The sequence below is a fragment of the Periplaneta americana genome, chromosome 8, assembly GCF_040183065.1.
Source record: "Periplaneta americana isolate PAMFEO1 chromosome 8, P.americana_PAMFEO1_priV1, whole genome shotgun sequence".
Classification (NCBI taxonomy): Eukaryota; Metazoa; Arthropoda; class Insecta; order Blattodea; family Blattidae; genus Periplaneta; species Periplaneta americana.
The window spans coordinates 5048299-5071289 of NC_091124.1; the positions used below are offsets into that span (position 1 = coordinate 5048299).

The following is a 22991-nucleotide window of genomic DNA, read 5'->3' on the forward strand; positions in this document are numbered from 1 at the left end:
TCTGGCTACGGATCAGAAGGTCCTGCGCTCAACCCCGGGTGGTGATGGAATTCATCTTGTTACCAAATCTTCCATAACGGCGCCTGAGTCAATTTAGGCTCCTATGAAAGCAGTGTCGTCTTTTTACAGGCATAAAAGACTACCGGAGCATGATGCCGATCACACCACCCCATTCTAATGCCGATGTCATGAAAGCATGGAGCTTCATGTCTATGCCCCCAAGCTCTTTCATAGCTTACAAAGAGAATATCTTTACCTTTTTCTTAAGAGGCTATACATAAAAAAGAAAACATAAATTTCCAACTTGAAATAATTAATATCTTGAACAAAATGTATCTTTTCTCCTTTTTAAAGCTATGCTATCATATTATGTTTATATGAATGATATTGTAGGCTTACCTACCTTATGTAAATTTTGTTACTGGTACACAAAAACAGCATTTTAGAGTTTTAATTATTATTAAGGTAGTTATGCTTAGTTGGCGTGCTGAAATTGAAAGAAACATGCTACATCGAGTGTAGAACGAGCTTGATTACGGAGTTGACGTGTGCAGAGTCACATATCGAGCACTTGCAACATGTCATAAAAACCTTGGGGAGTTCTTCTATGTAGCTGTACAGTTTCATGATCATATTTAAAATAACATACCTCCAGTAGCTACACTGATTGTTTGAAGCCGCTTCAATCATTTGTAGACACACCGTACATAAGACTCATGTTGCCTGACTAACGAATTATAACCCATACTTAAGCAACTAAATAAGCTTATATATTATTTTAATGTACCGAAGTACATATGATATTTCCATGCAGATATTCTGCGTCATCATGCGATGAAAGAGTATCATATGTACTTCGGTACATTAAAATAATATATATGATATGCGTAAATCACTTCGTGATTTAAGACGGCGCTTATTCCGTCGGATCCCGGCCAACTAGTCACTCATAATGAGTGCACCTCAGCACATGTGTGGACTTCGGTCCTGCATTCATAGACATCTATGACGTAGTGCAGAGGGCGGCCACTAGAGGGAACCCAAGAGTTGGAGCTTAATCTGAGACGATTCTGACCGGCGTCGGGGTTGTATCCGGTGTGGCTTAGTGGATAAAGCATCAGCACGTAGAGCTGAAAACCCGGGTTCAAATCCCGGCACCGGAGAGAATTTTTCTCCGTTCCATTACTCTTTCATCGTATAAATAAACTTAGATTAGATTATGATTAACTTTTTACTACATTTTATGCAATGTATTCGGAATTTAAAAATTACAAGACATTCAATCAGAAGATACGTAAAAGTTATAAAAATAAAAAAAAAGAATATAATTGGAGATATTTTCAGATAAAAAAGAGTATACAGTGTTTGGACCTCTAAAAAGAGTATGTATGGTCACCCTAAATTACAGCTTTCGCGTTACATGAAGTCAACGGTCATGTGTTCGAATCCCTCCCTTTTAGGGAATAATGTCCAAAGTCAACCGGGGGGGGGGGCGTTGTATTTACCTCGCGTTCCACCAAATGTGTGTTTGTATTAAAATTGGGACTACGAAAGAAGCCGGTAATTTGCTAGGAGTCGCGTTGCACACAGGCCAGTTTTATACTAATCCTAAACATCTTATTAAATACTAGCCGTACCCGTGCGCTCCGCTGCACCTCTTAGAAATAAATATAAAGTAATTACATAATTAAAATAGGACGTTTGATCCAGGGAACATTCATGTTTGATAGAAGGATAAATCGTTTAATATATTACTTAATTTAAATTGTATTTAAATAATTAAAATGCGATCATTTTGGTCCAGAAAGCGCCCATTTGGTGCAATGACAATTCCTTTAACATGTTTCTTAATTGTTATTACATGCAACCATAGTTTAATGAACATTGACATCATTTACATTTAATGTGTATACTTTATTTTACTTGCTATATGTTTCCATTGAATTATGGTAATAACTTAATTTTAACCCTTGTTGTTTTCTACGTATTCAGTAAATGGCGCTTGGCCCACTATGGTTCTGAACCCTTCAAATAACTTAAATTATATTACCGTATATTATATAGTATTATATTATATTATATTATATTATATTATATTATTATATCAGAAGTTACTGTAATAACATTATAGTATTATGTCCATCTAGAGAAACTACACTTTCCAATGGTGAAATAATAATTAATTATACAAATCGGTTAATTTAGCTTCCGATATTACTTCATACAAACACAGAAACATTCTCTGTAGGCTATCTTTCATAGCTTTCGATTGTTGCTGTCCAAGGCCCCTTATAGACCAAGTCATTTGTTTTTTATTTCGTTACACGGCCTTAGATGGCAGTTATTTTAATTTTAAAATTCATTTATCTCATTAAATATCAGTCCTATCAAACTTTTTCAAAGAATAAAACTTATCGCAAATGATTTTTAAAGAAACTTTTGTTATGTAATATTTTCACAAAAATCAATAATACGCGAGATATTTCGATTTATTTAATTCAGGTCCCCTTATAACCCCCCTTTTAAATAATGTATTTTGAATGCCATATAGCCTAAAATCTAAGTTACAACGAACTTAATTTATATTCCAATTTTCATCGAAATCCGTTCAGCCATTATCGCGTGAAAAGGTAACAAACATACAGAAGATAGACAGACAGACATACAAACAAAAATTTCAAAAAAGCGATTTTCGGTTCCAGGGCGGTTAATTATATATGTAGGACCAATTATTTTTGGAAAATCGAAAATTACCAGAACAATTTCGGCTACAGATTTATTATTAGTATAGATTGAACAAGTTCTGAATTATAACCTAAAATAAGACACTTTCCCCGACACTTATTCATAATAAGGTGAAGCGAACAACACATCTTGTATTTTTGGTCCAGGGAAAATACTTCGTTTAACCGTGGTCTATATGCAACGATGTCTCCAAGCAAATTACGCGAAAGCCAAATCATAAAAAGTGAAATACCTGAGTAAACAGAATACAATTTTTTTTTTCGTTGTTAGTAATTCTATAGCATCTATTAAAGCTTTTATGGTTGTGCTAACAGTTGGGGTTACTTAACTATGTGACGCTGAAAAGTGTGTTCAGGTTATTGCCCAGCGACAGTCCTGATGTACAGTATTTTATATTTTTGATGATTGGCTAATTAATATTAACCTGGCATACTCACATTCATACAAATGTCCAGACTCTATACACCCAGGTAATCATTCTTCTTCCAGAAAAATTCACCGAAAGCCGAGCCCGGGAATCGAATGCGGGGCCTCCAAATCTAGAAGCCAGCATCCTGACCGATAGACCACGGAGGCAGCCAGAATAAAACTTGCGATGTATTACCACAGTCTAGTACAGTCACGAAGCTTGAGTTTGAAGGTTGCTAGGAACAATAGACTGTGCCGATACTATTTCGTACTGTTTCTAATGAGGCGATAGTAGCTATCCTAGGGGTTAGCAACTATCTATGGATGCATATTTATTACATATTGACCTTCGTGATTATATATACTAAACTGTGATATTACTGTCAAGTGGGGAATTCATATTTCTGCGGGTGTGTGACGATTCTACCGCCTACCAATGGTTCGTTCTGTAAGAGCTCAACCGACAACCAATGAGACAACACGTTACTTCTCGCTAGCTGTTTCATTCAATATCCAATATGGCATCTCAGAAGGTGGTAGTGTAATTTGTCGGTGAAGATGTTTTGAATTTCGAAGTAATTTGTGGTTTGCTAGCAGCACGAAGATTTAGGTTTGTAAAGTGTAATATTTGTGTTTTTTTTATAAATGACAACCCATTAATTTATATAGGCCACTATTATTAGGAAGTATTTTAATATTGGTTCAGTTTATACTGTATGTTTATTCATATAACATCCCCCAGCTGTAGATAAAATATTCAATAACATACTTGACATTTTACTCAGAAAGAAATTATGTCCAAATTTCAGAGCGGTATGATAATTTTCAATTGATGTCCAACTTTGGTTATGTTGCTATAATTTTCTGTTAACATTCTATAGGAAAATACTTTTATAGTTATTCACAGGTATTACGAGTATTCATGTATTGTATGTAATACTTTCTGTTTTGAATTATGTGAGCGATTTAATAAGCCATGGTGCATATGAGTGTGTGTTTGTTTAAATTGTATACCGGTATGAACTCTGCAAACATGCATCAAGAGACAAGTTCATTATCTTGCTGCCGATTGATATCCAACATCATTTTTGTTTTTGTTGTACACTATATAAATGTACGTTTCAAAGACTTTTTGTACATTGTGAAGTGATAAGGTGTTAAAACATAACAAGTTTGAACTTGACAACTCTGTGCCTACACCTGCTCTGGATAATTACATGCCCAAGTTGAAGGTGAGTAAAACTACTTTTTTAAATACTGTATATTGCTAGACCGGTTGTTGAGTATAGTGTTGTTTTCTGTTTTGTCTATTCAGTTTAAGTTTTATTTTCACTAACTTATAAATTTAGTAACTAGCTCTTTATACAATTAGGCCTACATGTTAGGCCTGTGATTGTTATGACTCTGTTTACATTTTAGAGATTATTCATTTCTGTTTTAAGATACTTACAAATGCGTATGTTGCTTACAGAACGAAGTGAAGGGAGTGATGTAGAATGTTTTTAGCAATTTTATTCGGTTTACATGTGAAATGACACTCCATTGCTATTAGATTTTGGAGAATTGCTTAGCAATGTTAGTGTAGTGAATTGAAATCGTTGTTTTGTGTGTGTCATGAATGAGTGCTGTCTGTATCGCTGTAAAATAGGCCTACTGTATTGAATTTTGTAGGATTTGTGCCGTTTATCTTATTAGGCTTTAATTATCACCTTGCCTAATAAGCATACACATGGTAAAAATAAAATGAGGTGGTCATGGTTTCATTAAACTTCTTGTAAGATGGGAATGTTCTCTGTTTTTTGGTTCCTTTATCATATGAACCCTATGACCAGCAAAAGCTTGAGTATCACAATAGGACTACTTAGGAAATGGCTGTGATAGGCTATATGAAGTGTTTACATCTGCAGGCAGGCCTATTTGGTGCACGTGTGAATGTTCATTTTAAGAAGGTCGTAATTACAAACTCACTGTAGTCACTGTTGATTGTTTAATGCACAGATCTTACTGAGTCTGATAATAGCTAGGCCTATTTAGTGCAATCCCTAACGATTCTGTGACAGGTATCATACAACAACGTGCAAAAATAGAACAATCAGTGAATACAGCAAAGGCTAGTTACATTGTGTTATTGCACATCTGTTTTTTTTTTTTTAAGGATTAAGATTCCTTGCTGCTTGATCACGTCTTGTGTGTTGAAGTGCTCATTGATTTCGGAAGCTGTATCATCTGTAGCTGAATGCTCTTCTGTACAGTTGGCAGCACATGTTGCCATAGAATTGTCACTTAAAAAGTTGTTGTTCTTCTATTGTAATCCTAAAGTTGTATCCTCCGAAATTAATTTCCAGCATTTGTTTTGACTTTGTTGGGGGTACCTAATGTTTGTTTGCTTGTTCTTGTAGAAAATTATCTAAAATATAAAAAAATAAAATGAAAGTAGTGTTCTTTTACAGTAATTGTTAGATAGTAAAATTTGCAAAAGGACCTATAACACCGTCTGAATAAGTGTAAGTGAGCCATGTATCAAGATTGCAGCATGACTTCCAGTTGAGGCTACGTGTTCTCATAATTGAGAGTATTTGGCAAATGCTCTGAACTCCACTAGGTAGGCTACCTTCTTCCCTTGAATACAGAAGAGTTAATGAAGGCTTTCAAGTTTAATTGCTTTTGAGTTAGTAGTTCTTGTTACAGAAGTGGATTGCAGTTAGGATTCCACAGTGGTCAGGCATGGCGATTTTTTATGCAGCCAAACTATGAACAGCAATGAAGTAACTCTATGGTCTGCATACACACATGTAGGGTTGCCAAATGCGAAAAGTCGAAAGAAGAACTTTTTTAATCTGAACAAGCAGAATTTTCTTCAGACTTCTAGTAACCCTACTTACATGTTGGAGCACAGTTTTCGGATTTTAACAGTGTTTTGTCATCTAGTTACATAGAAACAGTACCGATAGGCCTTCACAGTGTGAAATGAAATCTAAATGAAAGGATACAAAACGATATTTTCAAGAAGACCAGATCAGCATTGTAAAATGAAACAGTTCCATTGAAAATGTGCCATACGGCAGCGGTCGTCAACTCAGTGCACTCTCAGCCTAGCTCTCTTACTAGCACTAGCATGCATTCGTGGCTGCTGGCGGGTATGCTCTCTATCTCTTCTGCTGCATGACAGGGCAAATCATGTTGCTCCGCTTACCCTGCCATAAGGCATATTAACTTGGCCTGTTGTGTGCCCCATCCTTCAGGATTAAACAGATGTACCTGGATGGGTAAGATCATTTGGCTCAGTCCGTATTACATGTCCAGGAGCCAAAAAGCACTTCCCTAGGTTTTGTCCCTGCTAGACAGGGTTGAGAAAAACCCGGGTATTTAAAAAAAGACCCAACCCAGTGGGTTTTACTGGGTTTTTATGGGTTTCTTTGGGTTTTTATGGGTTTCTTTGGGTTTTTATGGGTTTTATTGGGTTTTTCTCTAATGGGTATTAAATAGTTCAATTTCGTGACTAAGTGATTCAGAACACCAACATATTCTAAGAACTACTTCATGAGCAAAAACTGGTAAATTAAATAAGCAAAGATTGGTAAATTATTATTAAATATTCTTAAGTTGGCAGCCTGCCCTTCCACTATCTTGCTAATATGTTAGATCCAAGATTCAGAGGGGCAAGAATAACTGCAGATCAAGAGGAAAGTGCAGAAAATTGGCTCACAGAGATTCATCCAGAGTGGGTGACAAGTGTTATGTCTTTTAGGATTGCAGATTCTGATTATTTTCCTGCTACTATGTTTTCTGACGCAGTTGTACAACAGTTCAGTCCAAAAAATGGTGGAAAATAATGGAATTGAAAACAACAAAAAAGGGGAACTTGCCAACAGGATTTATTAGCTTTGTGAAAAGTTTAATTTCTTGCCCTGCTAGCACTGCATCCATTGAGAGAACCTTCTCCACCTATGGGCTTGTTTGGTCAAAGTTAAGAAATAAGTTAGGAGAGGAAAAAGCTGAGAAATTAGTGAAGATCTACAGATTTCTGCATGTTAAGAAGGACTGAATTGTGATGTAGTTAATATTAATACCATTCTACAATAAAACACCGTGTTGATGAAAGTAATTTTTTCTTTATAATGAAAAATTACCTAATTAATAACTTCTGCTGACAAATTGTTATAGTAAATAAATATGATGCACCTTTTTGTAATATTTTGTATGTTGATTAAATTACGAGAAATAAATATATGGGTTTTTTTGGGTTTTGTGTCGGGTTTTATTGAAGGGTTTTTTTTTTAAAAAAACCCATATGGTTTTTTTGGGTCGGGTTAAATTACAACAACCCTGCTGCTAGAGCTAAGCACGCAAAGAACCCAGCAGAAAAATGGACAACCACCACCTACTAGTCTGGTATGGTTTTGATAAAAAATTTAAAAAAGCTGGGAACATCATGCAGTCTATTGGACTGCTAGGCAAGAAATGGACTATCCTCCAATGTTGACTGTTAGAAGAAGAAGAAAAAAAGAGAAGAAGGTTAGGTTTCGTCCACTTCAGGGTAAAGGAGCGGATTGTGTGAGAAAGTTTGTTCATCTGTGCAGCTTGATGGCCATGACTTGTAGGCAAGACTGGATGATGCTGCATTCTAAACCCCCTCTTGTGGGAAGAAAGTGAGGATGAACAACTTTTCTGTACCCATGACTGCAAGAACCTGCACAGTGTAGAGTTTATCATTCCTTGCCTGTGGGTATCTCTATACTCCGTAAGCAACTTGGCAATCATCCTGGATGAATTAAAGCTTACCAGTGAACTGATTTCAGTTCATCCTCTTTCTGCTAAACTTTGGACTAATAATGAGGATGATGATGATAATTTATTTATTGATATTTATGTGCTGGACAACAGCCATTGGCCAATAAAAGTCCAGCACAGTGGTACAAATAATGCAATAAAATGAACAACTATGGTACACATTACATAATAGAGATAACAAAATAAAGAACATACCTAGATTACAATGATTAGTTTACAAGAATTAATACTATTATATTTTATGGAAAGGAGTTGATTCATACAAAAGTATTACCAATATGTGTAGGAAAATAATCAGTACATCAGTTATTCATAGTTTTCAAAAAGGCACTCGAGAGGAAATTAAACGCAGAATAAATATGGGAAATGCGTGTTATTATTCGGTTGAGAAGCTTTTGTCATCTAGTCCGCTGTCAAAAAATCTGAAAGTTAGAATTTATAAAACAGTTATATTACCGGTTGTTCTGTATGGTTGTGAAACTTGGACTCTCACTTTGAGACAGGAACAGAGATTGAGGGTTTTTGAGAATAAGATTCTTCGGAAAATATTTGGGGCTAAGAGGGATGAAGTTACAGGAGAATGGAGAAAGTTACACAACGCAGAGCTGCACGCATTGTATTCTTCACCTGACATAATTAGGAACATTAAATCCAGACGTTTGAGATGGGCAGGGCATGTAGCACATATGGGCGAATCCACAAATGCATATAGAGTGTTAGTTGGGAAGCCAGAGGGGAAAAGACCTGTGGGGAGGCCGAGACGTAGATGGGAAGATAATATTAATTTGAGGGAGGGAGATTTGAGGGAAGTGGGATATGATGGTAGAGACTGGATTAATCTTGCTCAGGATAGAGACCAATGGCGGGTTTATGTGAGGGCGGCAATGAACCTCTGGGTTCCTTAAAAGCCAGTAAGTAAGTAGAAAGATAATGCAATTAATATTAGCAAAGACATTGCCCTGTTCTAATACTTCTATACATTGAATGGATCGAAATCGCCTACATGTAAGTTAGCATGTTTAATACATCTGGAGACCGGCGAGGAAGATTTAGAATTTCTAATATAGAAGAGTTTGTGTTGTCTCATGTCCTTCATAGGAATACGAAGGCTGACACTGTTTAAGAAAGATTGACAATTAATGTCACCTTTAAGGACCTTGCATAAGAATAAGTAATCGAGATCATGACGTCTGGCATACAGGCTTCGACATTTAAAGTGCTCGCATTTTTTATCATAGTTATACTCAGAGTTATTAGGCAGGAATCGGAAGAACATAAATTTCTTTTGAATATTTTCCAGTTTTGCCGAATCAGAACTAGTAATAGAGTTCCAAACTACAGATGCATATTCGAGTTTCGATCTCACTAATGTATAGTATAGTATTAAAAGAGAGTCAGGTGTTGAGAAAGAATAAGTAATTGACCGAATTATTCCTAACATTCTTATTGCATGGTTATAAATATAATCAATGTGGTTATGAAAATATAATTTATTGTCAATTAATACACCGAGGTCTCTAATACAATCTTTTCTGTTAATTAATACATTTTTTAGATGATAGTTATATTTTAGTGTAGAGGTTTTCCTTGAAAATGATATTACGTAAGTTTTTGATTCATTAATCATCATCCCGTTATCAACTGACTAATTGGTAATTGAAATAATGTCATCCTGAAGAAATTGACAGTCAGCAACACTGTTGATTTTTCGAAAAATTTGAAGATCATCAGAATAATAATAGGCCTAATAATAATAATAGTAGTAGTAGTATTTATTAAACACAAATGTGTACAACTTTCAGCAATTTTTTGTTTGTTCTGGAGGCCTGGCTTGGGATGGGACCTTGCAGAGTGAGAGTGATTGTGAAGTACGCTGGAATAATGATGATAATGGTGAAGGGAACTGTTGTCAGCTGTTCAATGCTCCTGTTTCATGCCCCGTGCCATGCTCAGTGAGCTTCTCAACCCTACCTACATTGTAATTCGCTTGTACAAAAAGCATTACACTTGAATGAACTGTCATTATTAGAACAAAACATCATTGGAGTGCACTGCACACTGTAGGCCTATGTATTGGGTTCTCTAATCTGAGGTCAGAGGATCATGTCTGACATTGTGATGTGCTTACATAGTTATTCATAATCATCATTATATCATAGTTACTCATTATCATCATCATCATCCTTGCAAGTATTGGGCCTAGTGGCCCGTTACGGTCTCTTGCCAACGCTTGAACGGTCTGCCCAAGGATCTCTTGCCCACAGGATGGTAATTTAAAATTTCTAGAACGAGGCATTCTGATGACATGTGATCTCCAGTTTTGTCTGTATTTCTGTAGGTATTCCGTAATCGGTTCAATCTGCAGTTCTTTCATAATGTCAAAATGTGATCCATTCTCGTGTATCCCGCTGTACGACGCATAAATCTCATTTCTGCCGCCGTTAATCTTTGTGAATCAATATTACGAATCGTCCAAGCTTCACTACCAAAACAGAGTATAGGTCTGGCCAATGTTTTATAAATTCTGGTGCGCGTGTGTTTTTGTACCAAGGTTGATTTGAATATCTGATTAATTATCCCCATTGCTCTGTTGAATTTAATAATTTTCTCATTCAAATCCTTTTCTTCTTCATATGAAATTTGGTAACCGAGATAACTAAAATTTTTGACTTGTTCGATGATCTTATTATTGATGCAAATTTTGCTACGGACTGGTTCCTTTCCTATAAAAGCCATCACTTTAGATTTGTCAGTTGAAATTTCCATATTGAAACTTTCTGCCATTTGATTAAAGTTGTAAACGAAACGTTGTAAATTATTTTCTGAAGTTGCCATAAACACAATATCATCAGCAAATAATAAAGTATCTATTTGGGACAAACGGCTTATCGGTATACTTCCTAGTTACTCATAATCATCATTATATTCAATTATTGGTCCTTGACTCATTCTGGGGCTGAACATGATAATACCATGTTATTTTAAAGATAGTACTGTAATTGTTTATCACATACTTTTTAATCATTGCCCAGCCTTTGAATTCCCAGAAGGAGCAGTCAAGAACTCAGTAGAGGAAAATTGTAAGTTATTTGGAAGCAGGAGGACTTCAGTGGAGCAGTGTCTACTCAAGTGCTATTAATCTTAACAATTCCAATGATGTAGAAGAATTGCACATCTTGAATAAATTCTGCCCACTTGAATAACCTCTCTCTGCATCCAATCTTCTCCCCACTGTTGGGAAGATAAAAAATATAAAGTACGAAAATTATTGACTGAAGAACTTGGACTGTTGGACAGGTGTCACATGTGGCAGGAATAATAACCTGGACTGCAGACCTGCATCTTCAGGGTTAGCACAAGAAACCAAAAGGCTACAGGTACATGAAGGAGAAAAGACTGATTTCGATAATTAGCATGTAATTTATGTAACTTATATCATTGGCCCGAGTCAGAACTTGTATAGGACTATAGGCAGTGCTGTAATTGAAATTTTTTTTTTACTGGAACTCTGCTGTTTCAGAAGCATCTAAATTGTGCTTCATCAGTAGTTTCCTGTATCATTTTTACTGGAACTGTATTCCGAACCAAATACAGTTTATGCGGCGAACTCCTTCCTGCAAAGGAGTATACATGTTTTCAACTAGAAAACACTAGCCTAGTTGCTACGACATGCAGTTCCCGAATATTGTAGAGGAGTCAGGAGTGAGTTGCTTATTCTTGTAAACAGTATTCTTCCCAATTGCCCAGTAATAGTCTTTTATGATGGACTTAATAGTCACGTATCTATACTAATAATAAATCTGTAGCCGAAATTTTTCTGGTAATTTTCGATTTTCCAAAAATAATTGGTCCTAACATATATAATTAACCACCCTGAAACCGAAAATCGCATTTTTGAAATTTTTGTTTGTATGTCTGTCTGTATGTTTGTTACCTTTTCACGCGATAATGGCTGAACCGATTTATATGAAAATTGGAATATAAATTAAGTTCGTTGTAACTTAGATTTTAGGCTATATGGCATTCAAAATACTTTATTTAAAAAGGGGGTTATAAGGGGGCCTGAATTAAATAAATCGAAATATCTCGCTTATTATTAATTTTTGTGAAAAATGTTACATAACAAAAGTTTCTTTAAAAATGATTTCCGATAAGTTTTATTTTTTACAAAATTTTGATAGGACTGATATTTCATGGGATAAATGAGTTTTAAAATTAAAATAACGCCATCTAAGACGGTGCAATGAATTAAGAACAAATGACTTCGTCTATAAGGGGCCTTGGACAACAACAATCGAAACAGGGGCCTTGGACATCAACAATCGAAAGCTATTAAACGTAGCCTACAGAGAATGTTTCTGTGTTTGTATGAAGTCATATCAGAAGCTAAATTAACCGATTTGTATAATTAATTATTATTTCACCATTGGAAAGTGTAGTTTCTCTAGATGGACATAATGCTATAATGTTATTACAGTAACGTCTGAGTAAATCGAGGACAGGTAAGATTAAAATAGCTTCTTATGCACAGAAAATTTGATAGACTATTTTGTACATTCGTTTTCTGTATTTCTTAAAATAATATTTATGTACATTCATTTTAATATCAGAGAATTAACGAACAACGAGAGTGTATTGATTTAGTATGCAGTAATAATACGTTAGCTTAGCAATCCATTATTTTATAATTCAAATTTTAACTATGCTCAATTGAATCGTGTTAAAATACATAAAATATATATGCAATAAATGCAATGCAAAAAAAATTGGGTAATGAGCGAAGCAGATTATGTTGCACTGTTGTAAAAGTTGTTCCCTGGATCAAACGTCCTATTTTAATTATGTAATTACTTTATATTTATTTCTAACAGGTGCAGCGGAGCACACGGGTACGGCTAGTAATAAATAATACATTAGCTTTCTGTGGAGTGCGGGAGGGGATTAGCGTCTAGGAAATTTTATACTCAACTGTCAAGATCTTTGAAGAGGAAAGAACCTTTTTGTGAAGAATGTGAAGGAATGTAGCTCTTTAACCTCACTGTGAAGTAATGATGGGTTAATTTAGGTTAGGCCTATGTATTTCTGAAGTTGGTGACGAGAAAAGAATCCCCTTGGAACCTTCAGTGTAAACTGCTTTTCGTTGTCTGTAACAAGTCATTGCATCAGAACTGAATATCGAGGATTTGGCGCCAACTCACCGGAATTATGGTGGTTACATAGATGCCGTGAGTTGTTCTATAGAAAATCAGACTGGATAATGTGCTGGTGATAGAATGTTTAATGCATTATAGAGGAGTGGTGGAATGAAGAAGAAAACTTGTCCCTGTTAACTTTGTTAAAAGTTATCTTGGGCATACAGGATGCCTGACCATATTAATTACAACTGTGTCAGTCTTTATTGTGAATATAGTTTCCAAAACATGCTTCAAATCTGTGAGTCTAAGTTATGAGCATATTTTTTTCAATAGAGAAAGTTATAACTTATTACTACCCTTGTAAATTTAGCTAAGCCTACTTCATCTCTTTCATTGGGTCTTTATTAACTTTAGAATGTTGGGCTTGTGTGTTTATATTGGACTTATTTTAGATAAATCATCATATACTCCTGTGTTGTAATGTTTTTGTGTCTTTCAGTTGGAAAATGGAATGCAAACGTAAACGTTTCAACACACAATTTTAACACTCATAAATCACAACACTGAATACTCACAGCACAACAAAATACATCATAATACATCAAAATAACTTATCACAACAAAACATCATGTCACAATAAAACACATCACAACATAGTATACATATCACAACACAAGAAAACACAACGCAGCACATCAAAACAACAAAACATACATTACAAAACGACACGATTTAACATGACAATACATCATTTCAAAACAACAAAATAATTACAACAGAAGGAAATACACCACAATAGAATATATAAAAAACAACACAACAAAATAACATCACAATAGGCAATTATCACAGCACATCAAATCCACACATCACAAGAAATCAAAACGTTATAACACAACATCACATAGTAACGTATCACAACAAATCAAAACTTACAGCAAAAGAACATATCATATCAAAACAGTATATTATGACCAGGGCCGGGTGTTTATGGAGATCGCGAAAATCACGACGTAATAGATATACAATAGATTTTTACTGATCTTTACGAATTAAGTGATTCTGATCAATAATATGCGGATAAAACAATCGCGACAAATCGCGAAATAGAGTTCTAATAGCGAAATATGAACACATTCGCGATTATTACTATTGCGTCGTTTTGTAATGAATTTCATATTCTGAGTTTTTTTTTTCACTTGAATTTATTATATATCGAAGTAGACTACATTGCATGGTATTCCAGGTATTCTAATTACATTAATGAACTCAAAAGACGAGAAATCAACATTTCACTAATAATTTGAAAGTGTTAATTTGAGAGCTCCAAGTTTTTTTGTTTTTGTTTTTAATGAATGTGTGTTAAATAAAGTCTCAATCCAACAAATATTGTCTATTGGCTATACCGTACCTTTACCAGGATCCAACGAACCTTTAATGTTGTTGTTGTTGTTGTTTTCTAATGCCAGGCGTTTGACAATAAAGTCATTTGACCTCTTGCACTCCAATATTTTTCAAAGATATTATCATGGTCAGCCACTGAAGCACAGATTTTGAGGTGTTCCGAATCATTTTCTTGGTTTGAGTTGCACAAAAGGCAGTTAGGGGACTGATATATTCCAATTCTATGCAGGTGTTTGGCCAAACAGTCATGGCCTGTTGCCAATCTAAATGCAGCTACAGACGATTTTCGTGGTAAATCGGGAATTAACTGTGGATTATGATGCAGAGAGTTCCATTTTTTTCCCTTGAGATTGTGTTATCAAACTTTGTTAGTTATTTAGAAAGTAATATTCATACTGAGTTAATACGCCAATTCCAAAATAATTGGGTTTTTTCAAAAATTTCCATTAATCTCCTCCAAGAGTACAAATCAATCAATCTCCAACAATCTCCGCCAACACCAATAGGCCTATTAAAAAACACAAATGATAAAATGAATCTCCATAAATACCTGTCCCTGATTATGACAAATGAAAACAACACAACAAGCAATTTAACTCATATCTAAACTACATACCACAGCACATGAGAGTGAATTTACGAAAAATGGTAAAATGTGTTACAACATAACACCGAGAGCATATGAAAACAACAAATTTTAGCATATCAGATTTTTTTTGTGGCAGTTGGGTTTTTTTCTTAGTAATAAACATTTCCTTGTTACACTAGGGTTAATACTCTTCTTCTTCTTCTTCTTCTTCTTCTTCTTCTTCTTCTTCTTCTTCTTCTTCTTCTTCTTCTTCTCTTCATGGAGTAGGAGAGTCTCCTGTTCCGTCCTCAACTTTCCACCTTGTTCTTGGCCGACCAATATCTTAATAGTTTTCTTGATTTGTTTTTAAAAATTGTTCCAGTTTCATGATTTGGTGGGGATGAATTACATTTATATTTATTATTGAATTATTTATTGAGATTTTGATAAACTAAATATTATATCTCATTAGAACAATATTACAACATATGATGGAAGTAGTATAAATACACCTGAACATTTCAAGAAACGTATCTCAACACTACTCTTCCAGACGACATGTTAAAACACAACAAAACAATATAATATAACATGCAACACAACATAATTTAAGACATAACACAATAAAGCACACAAAACAAACATATCTTAATACAGGATAACAAAACAGGACAGGACTGCTGTGGAAGCTAAATTCTTTTGTTTTAATCTTCTTGTATGTTTTCCCGTAACAAGCTGCCTCTTTGTTCCTGTAGATGTTATTTCCAGTCTTGCTGTCGTGACCTTTGTTCTATACAGTGCGACATGCATTCCTTGGCAGATTTATTGGTACTATAAAATGTTAACGAAGATTGCAAATTTGTGCTTATGAAACACACAAATAAAATGTTACCTTAAGACGTAGTTGGGTACATATCTTAAAAATGAAACCTTTCAAATGGATCACATCCATTCATGAGGATTGTGAGTTACTGTTGTCATTACTGGGTGCTTCATGATGTTACTCTCTGAAGAGACTGAATATGAGCGACGATTTACTATAATGTGTCTTAAAATTATGCCAAGACTGTTGGCTGTCCATTTCAAATGCGGTAATGGTAAATTGTATTGGTTGAAATCTTCTACAAAGTAAGTTATCACTAGAAATTACTGCACTGTACCATCTTCTGCAGTAAATAAATGCTTGGAATCCGTAGTAAACATTCTACAGAGAAATAACCAGCGGAGTGTCTGGAGTAGATACAGTTGAAGAGTCCACTGCAAGAATGATGGATGTCATTTGGAATACATTTTGCAGGAGAAGCGATTGAAAGTTTGAAATGCTTAGCGCTCAAAGCTTAACTGTGATTTTCCGATCATTACTGGACAATGACTACCAGTGTTAATGCCATATAACTCTGTATTGTACATTCTATATGTCTTAAGCTATGCATTGACAGTCTTGGTTCATTTTCGACAAGAAAGTGACATCCATCATTCTTGCAGTGGACTCTTCAGTTGTGGACAACTTCGTTACCGAAATTGTTTATTTCACTTTACATTCGACAGGAATTATTTGTCAATGAATTTACAATTAATACATTACTCATAATTGACATTGCAATACATAACGTTTTTCTCTAATTTTCTATTGTGAAACTTTGCCTTTTCTTAGACAAAACCATTTTATAAGCGAAAAAAATTCTTCCCAATGTTACCGAAGCAATGGATGCATATTCAAATCTAGCAATATTTGCCATGCTGATTTCTTTAGATAGAACTACGTCCTCCCGATTCATCACATTCCCAATGTCTGCTCAACAAAACCAGACACCTTCGAGGAATTTCTTTATTCCTACAACCGAACTATTTGAACCATATCCATCTCAAGATATTCAAAACTTTGTCTTTCAGTGCTACACGAAAATTTAAAAATATATACGTAACAAATAGAAATAGGCAATTTTAGGCTCTAAAACCTTAAAAATAGACCTCAATGGGCAAAATATACGTTATGCAAATCTAGTCTTTCAGGTAAAGCTCCCTGTAAAGCAGATTTGAATAATTTAAAGAGAAAAATTGTTCCGGGGCCGGGTATCGATCCCGGGACCTCTGGTTGAACGTACCCGATACCCGGCCTCGGAACAATTTTTCTCTTGAAATTATTCAAATCTGCTTTACAGGGAGCTTTACCTGAAAGACTAGATTTGCATAATATATACGTTACTGTGTACGTTAACAGAAAACCACAATTCCAAGTCACACAGAGATTGTGTGCACTCGTTGTGGGTCTCTGGCGTTTCGTCAGCCCACGCGAGTTGTGTGGATATAAAAGGAAAAGTTGAGACGGTGTCGGGTGGAGTTCCCGGGTAGCTCAGTTGGTAGAGCGCTGGTACGTTCAACCAGAGGTCCCGGGATCGATACCCGGCCCCGGAACAATTTTTCTCTTGAAATTATTCAAAATATACATTTTTAGGCACCGTAAAATATTTTATATAAATATATAAAATGTGAAGATATTTAACTAGTTTTAGTTTATCTCTACACAAAAAAAAAAAAAAAAAAAAAATAGGCATTTATCATATAATCCGATATCTGTTTATTACAGATCATGTGAATGTTTGATGTGCTGGACAGACCTGCTGTGTTCTTGTTAGTGTGAACATTTCTTAATGTTTATGAATGCTATTTGCAAATGTATTCTTTTGTGTTACGTTGAAGCCTGAAGTGGGATTTTTCCGAGTTTTTTTATTGGGTTATTTTACGACGCTGTATCAACATCTAGGTTATTTAGCGTCTGAATGAAATGAAGGTGATAATGCCGGTGAAATGAGTCCAGGGTCCAGCACCGAAAGTTACCCAGCATTTGCTCGTATTGGGTTGAGGGAAAACCCCGGAAAAAAAACCTCAGCCAGGTAACTTGCCCCGACCGGGATTCGAACCCGGGCCACCTGGTTTCGCGGCCAGACGCGCTGACCGTACTCTACAGGTGTGGACTCTACAGAGGTTTTTCAAAATGATGCAGTGTGCGAATGAAGTATTCCAATTTTAATGCGTTTTATTTTGTTTTGGTCAGTTCACGTTTCTGAACCAAAGAAAATTACTGGAATGACCATAGTTCTGCAGGTACCAATTTTAACCAGTTTTTTCTCTAGCCTTACTTATTAATACTATTTGTTTTGCCATGTCTATATGTTGTTACAATTTTTGTTATTGGGTTGTTGCAAAAGTTGGTATAGTTTTTTCGCTGTGACAGAAGTTTTTATTTGAGGTGAATAGAAAACAGAAATTAATCAGTAATATATCCTCCTACATATCCATGACCCTCTGCCAACACTGGGGTAGTTTTTCGATTGCGCATCTGAAGAAATCTGCTGTTTGGAGTTAAAGAAGTCGTCAAGCCAAGTTTATAAAGCATCTTCGTTATCAAAGTTGGAGAAAATCTGAGGGCGCAAGATTTGGAGAATATGGGTTGTGTGGAATCACTTTCCAACCAAGCTCCTTATACCTGCTTTCGTCATCTACGCAAAGATTAATTTTTGGTCCTACAGAAATTATCTGTTATGGTAACAATTGTTATAAGAGGAGAAAAATTCGCTCCGGCGCTGGGGATCGAACCTGGGTCCTTAGTTCTACGTACCAAGCGTTCTATGCACTGACAAGCAAACATTCTGATGAGGGCAGATAAAAAAGTTAATTTTTTTCTTCCACCATGTTAATAATGTCAAAAGAAGTGCTTATACAAATTTTGGCCACTCGACCGCAATTACGAGGTCCGTAAAAATATAATTTCTCCAGAGGCCGCTAACAGAGAAAAAAAAACACAATTTCATCGGACAAATTTATTGGAACGGACACAGCAATTGTTGAGCTATTTTTCAACATATTTTCCATAGGAATTGAGACATTTCTCATATCATGGGATCGACAGAGAGAGGTGCAGACGCAGTCAAACGCTGGTTCCGATCTGAGGCGGCTGACTTCTGCGACACCAAAATTGATCCCATTATATGGCAAATGCCTCAGTTCCAGTGGGGGATATCTTGACAAATAACGCAATAATTGCTGTATCTGTTTCAATAAATATTTCTATGGAATTGTGCTTTTTTCTATAAACGTCCCCAGGGAAAATCACTTTCTTGACGTCCTCGTAATTGCGGTCGAGTGGCCAAAATTTGTATAAGCACTTCTTTTGACATTAACATGGTGGAAGAAAATTTTTTTTTTATCTGCCCCCATTCAGAACGTTTGCTTGTGACCTACGTCGAAGTTCAATCCAAAGCACCGGATCGAATCCTCCTCCTCTAGTGTATTTTCCCTTGTGGCCTTACTCCATGTTCGACATAGGCCTATATATTGACACATTATATTAATATATATATTTTGATGTACCGAAGTACATATGATATTTCCATGCAGATATTCTGCGTCATCATATGATGAAAGAGTGATGGAACGGAGAAAAATTCTCTCCGGCGCCGGGATTTGAACCCGGGTTTTCAGCTCTACGTGCTGATGCTTTATCCACTAAGCCACGCCGGATACAACCCCGACGCCGTTCCATCACTCTTTCATCATATGATGACGCAGAATATCTGCATGGAAATATCATATGTACTTCGGTACATCAAAATATATATGATATGCGTAATAAATCACTTTGTGATTTAAGACGGCGCCTATACCGTCGGATCCCGGCCAATCAGTCACTCATTCGAGTGCACCTCAACACATGTATGGACTTCGGTCCTGCGTTCATAGACATCTATGACGTAGTGGAGAGGGCGGCCACTAGAGGGAACCCAAGAGATGGAGCTTAATCTGAGACGATTCTAACCGGCGTCGGGGTTGTATCCGGCGTGGCTTAGTGGATAAAGCATCAGCACGTAGAGCTGAAAACCCTGGTTCAAATCCCGGCGCCGGAGAGAATTTTTCTCCGTTCCATCACTCTTTCATCACATTATATTAAGTCAACTGCCATTATACAAGGAGCGCACTCAACTGAGTGACTTGGTGGCCAGGATTCCACAGTATGTGCACTGTTGGGCGAAGAGTCTACGTAAAGATTAATTTTTGATCCTACAGAAATTTTCTGTTACGGTAACAATTGTTATAAGAGGAGAAAAACACTGGGGGAGGGGGGATTCGATCCGGTGCTGTGGATTGAACTTCGGCGTAGCGCCTGGTACGTAGAACCATGGACTCGGGTTTGATCCCCGACTCCAGAACGAATTTTTCTTCTCTATTAACAATTGCGGAGTGCTGATGTGCATTATCGTGTGCAGCAACACTTTATGCAGTATTCCCGGTCGTTTTTCTTCAGTTGCGGCCTCAAGGCATCTAAGTTGTTGGCAGTAAATGTCAGCAGTTATGGTTACATTTCTGGGAAGCAGTCCGTAGTACACGACGCCATCTTTATCCCGTCATCTTCTGTGGCTGGACATAACTTTTGTACGAGGTGTTGTGTGTTCAAACGATAGAAGTATTTTCCTGCATTGCTTTCTTCGACGGTATTCTCCCCGTACACGGCACAAATGTTTCGAGCTGCCTTTGCTCCTATATTAAACTCAAACATGAAGAATATGTTGGAAGTGTTATTTTTTTTCCCACTCGACACTCCATCTTATTTAGCCCAGAATCTTTCTTCAAATCAGTAATATTTAAGCCGTATTTACAAACACAACACTTACTTACTTACTGGCTTTTAAGGAACCCGGAGGTTCATTGCCGCCCTCACATAAGCCCGCCATTGGTTTCTATCCTGAGCAAGATTAATCCATTCTCTATCATCATATCCCACCTCCCTCAAATCCATTTTAATATCATCTTCCCATCTACGTCTCGGCCTCCCTAAAGGTATTTTTCCCTCCGGCATCCCAACTAACACACTATATGCATTTCTGGATTCGCCCATACGTGCTACATGCCATGCCCATCTCAAATGTTACTAATTATGTCAGGTGAATTTTTTCGAATCTTTATATTTCCATTTCATGCAATATTCTCGTCACGAGACATAATCATATACTTTGTCTTTTCGGGATTTACTTCCAAACCTATCTCTTTACTTGCTTCCAGTAAAATTCCCGTGTTTTCCCTAATCGTTTGTGGATTTTCTCCTAACATATTCACGTCATCCGCATAGACAAGCAGCTGATGTAACCCGTTCAATTCCAAACCCTCTCTGTTATCCTGGACTTTCCTAATGGTATACTCTAGAACAAAGTTAAAAAGTAAAGGTGATAGTGCATCTCCTTGCTTTATCCCGCAGTGAATTGGAAACGCATCTGACAGAAACTGACCTATACGAACTCTGCTGTACGTTTCACTGAGACACATTTTAATTAATCGAACTAGTTTCTCGGGAATACCAAATTCAATAAGAATATCATATAAAACTTCTCTCTTAACCGAATCATATGCCTTTTTGAAATCTATGAATAACTGATGCACTGTGCCCTTATACTCCCATTTTTTTCCCCATTATCTGTCGAATACAAAATATGTGGTCAATAGTTGATCTATTACACCTAAAACCACGCTGATGACAAACACAACACTTCAAATAACAAATGACAAACTATAAAGAATCTCCTAATAATGCAGTTTTGCTACATCAATCTAATATTTTCTGTGTACATGGGCAGTTTTGCATAGTCTGACGAAAATATTGACACACCAAGTTGTTTTAAATTGTTAATATTTAGATTTGTTTTAACTCTAAGGTGAATTTTTCCTTAGGCCTACTGCCGCATATCTTCGTTTACTTAGTACTGTGTCTGTTCATGATATTAAAAATTGCAATCTTACAGCATACCTGTATGGTAAAGTAGGGTAAGGTACAGTAGTGTACTAAAAAAGAGTACCTTCCAGGGGAAGTTGTATTAAATTGGTAACAAAAGTAAGGCGAGACAATCTTAGTTAATGATTTGTGGACCTGTTATGTTGCTGCAGTTGTTGACCTTTAAACAGCGGTTGACCTATACTGTGACAGAAATAAGGTGATATATGAAGGGAATTAACAGACGCCGAAGATATTTTACTCCGTATTCTGATCAGCCATTGAGGCCTGCGTTCTTAATCTTTAGAATTAGTTAAAAGCCTGCTCGAAGTTTAGGTTTGCAGGACATTAGCCTTTAAAGGTTAGAGGTTAAAGGCAGAGTGTTAGTTCTTCGCACAACTGCTTGCACATTGCTAATAAGCACCACGAAACGGCCAGGCTATGTTAGTGGACGGTATGCTGTAAACGACACCGATCACTTTCAGAAGTCTTATTTCGAAATACCTGAATTTTCAAGCTCACAGTGTTTGTAATTCGTCACGACATGCGGAATTGATCCACATGATGGGTTGTTATATACTTCACGACCACCACTACCATTACTATCACTTCAACAATGCCTCCCATCGCTGCCGCGTCTAATCATCACTACAACTGGCCTGAACTATATCAACATAATTACTCTACTGTTGTCTGTTACCACCACCATTGCGTTAAGATAGTCACACGCTCCGGATTTTCCTGGACCATACCGTAATTGACATTTGCGTCCCGGCTTTCCGAAAATAATTCCCGAGACGCATAAATGTCCCGGTTTTCAGTGAACAAACAGTAAAAGACAAAAATTATCGTTTCGTTTATTTTCATACGATTTTATTATCTTCAGTTATAGATTTGGCAGCTCAAAAGAGTTAAAAGGCAAGGACTTGAATACATACATCGTTGGATGTAAGTTCACGATTCAACTAAGTTCTTCATCTAGTCTAGGTCATACTGAATGAAAGGTACACAGCGTGATCCCAAGTCTGGGCATGGATCATATTGTTTCCACCTGCCTCTTACTTCAGACTTGGATATTTGAAGTTGGCTTTATGTAACAAAATTGCCTTTCTCCAAATTCCTTGGTAATTTTGGAACCGCTGTCCACATTACCAATACGTTTTTTTTTTGTAGGCAAAT

At 36.3% G+C, this 22991-nt stretch overlaps 1 protein-coding gene across 1 annotated transcript in view; it reads left to right on the forward strand.

The window, feature by feature from the left end:
• The first annotated feature begins 3627 nt into the window (after positions 1–3627).
• Positions 3628–22991, forward strand: part of Nca (neurocalcin homolog) — a 540761-nt gene continuing 521397 nt past the window's right edge. The window contains exon 1 of the mRNA XM_069832283.1: positions 3628–3763. The gene's annotated coding sequence lies outside the window, so the exon portion shown is untranslated. The remainder of the gene's footprint in view (positions 3764–22991) is intronic.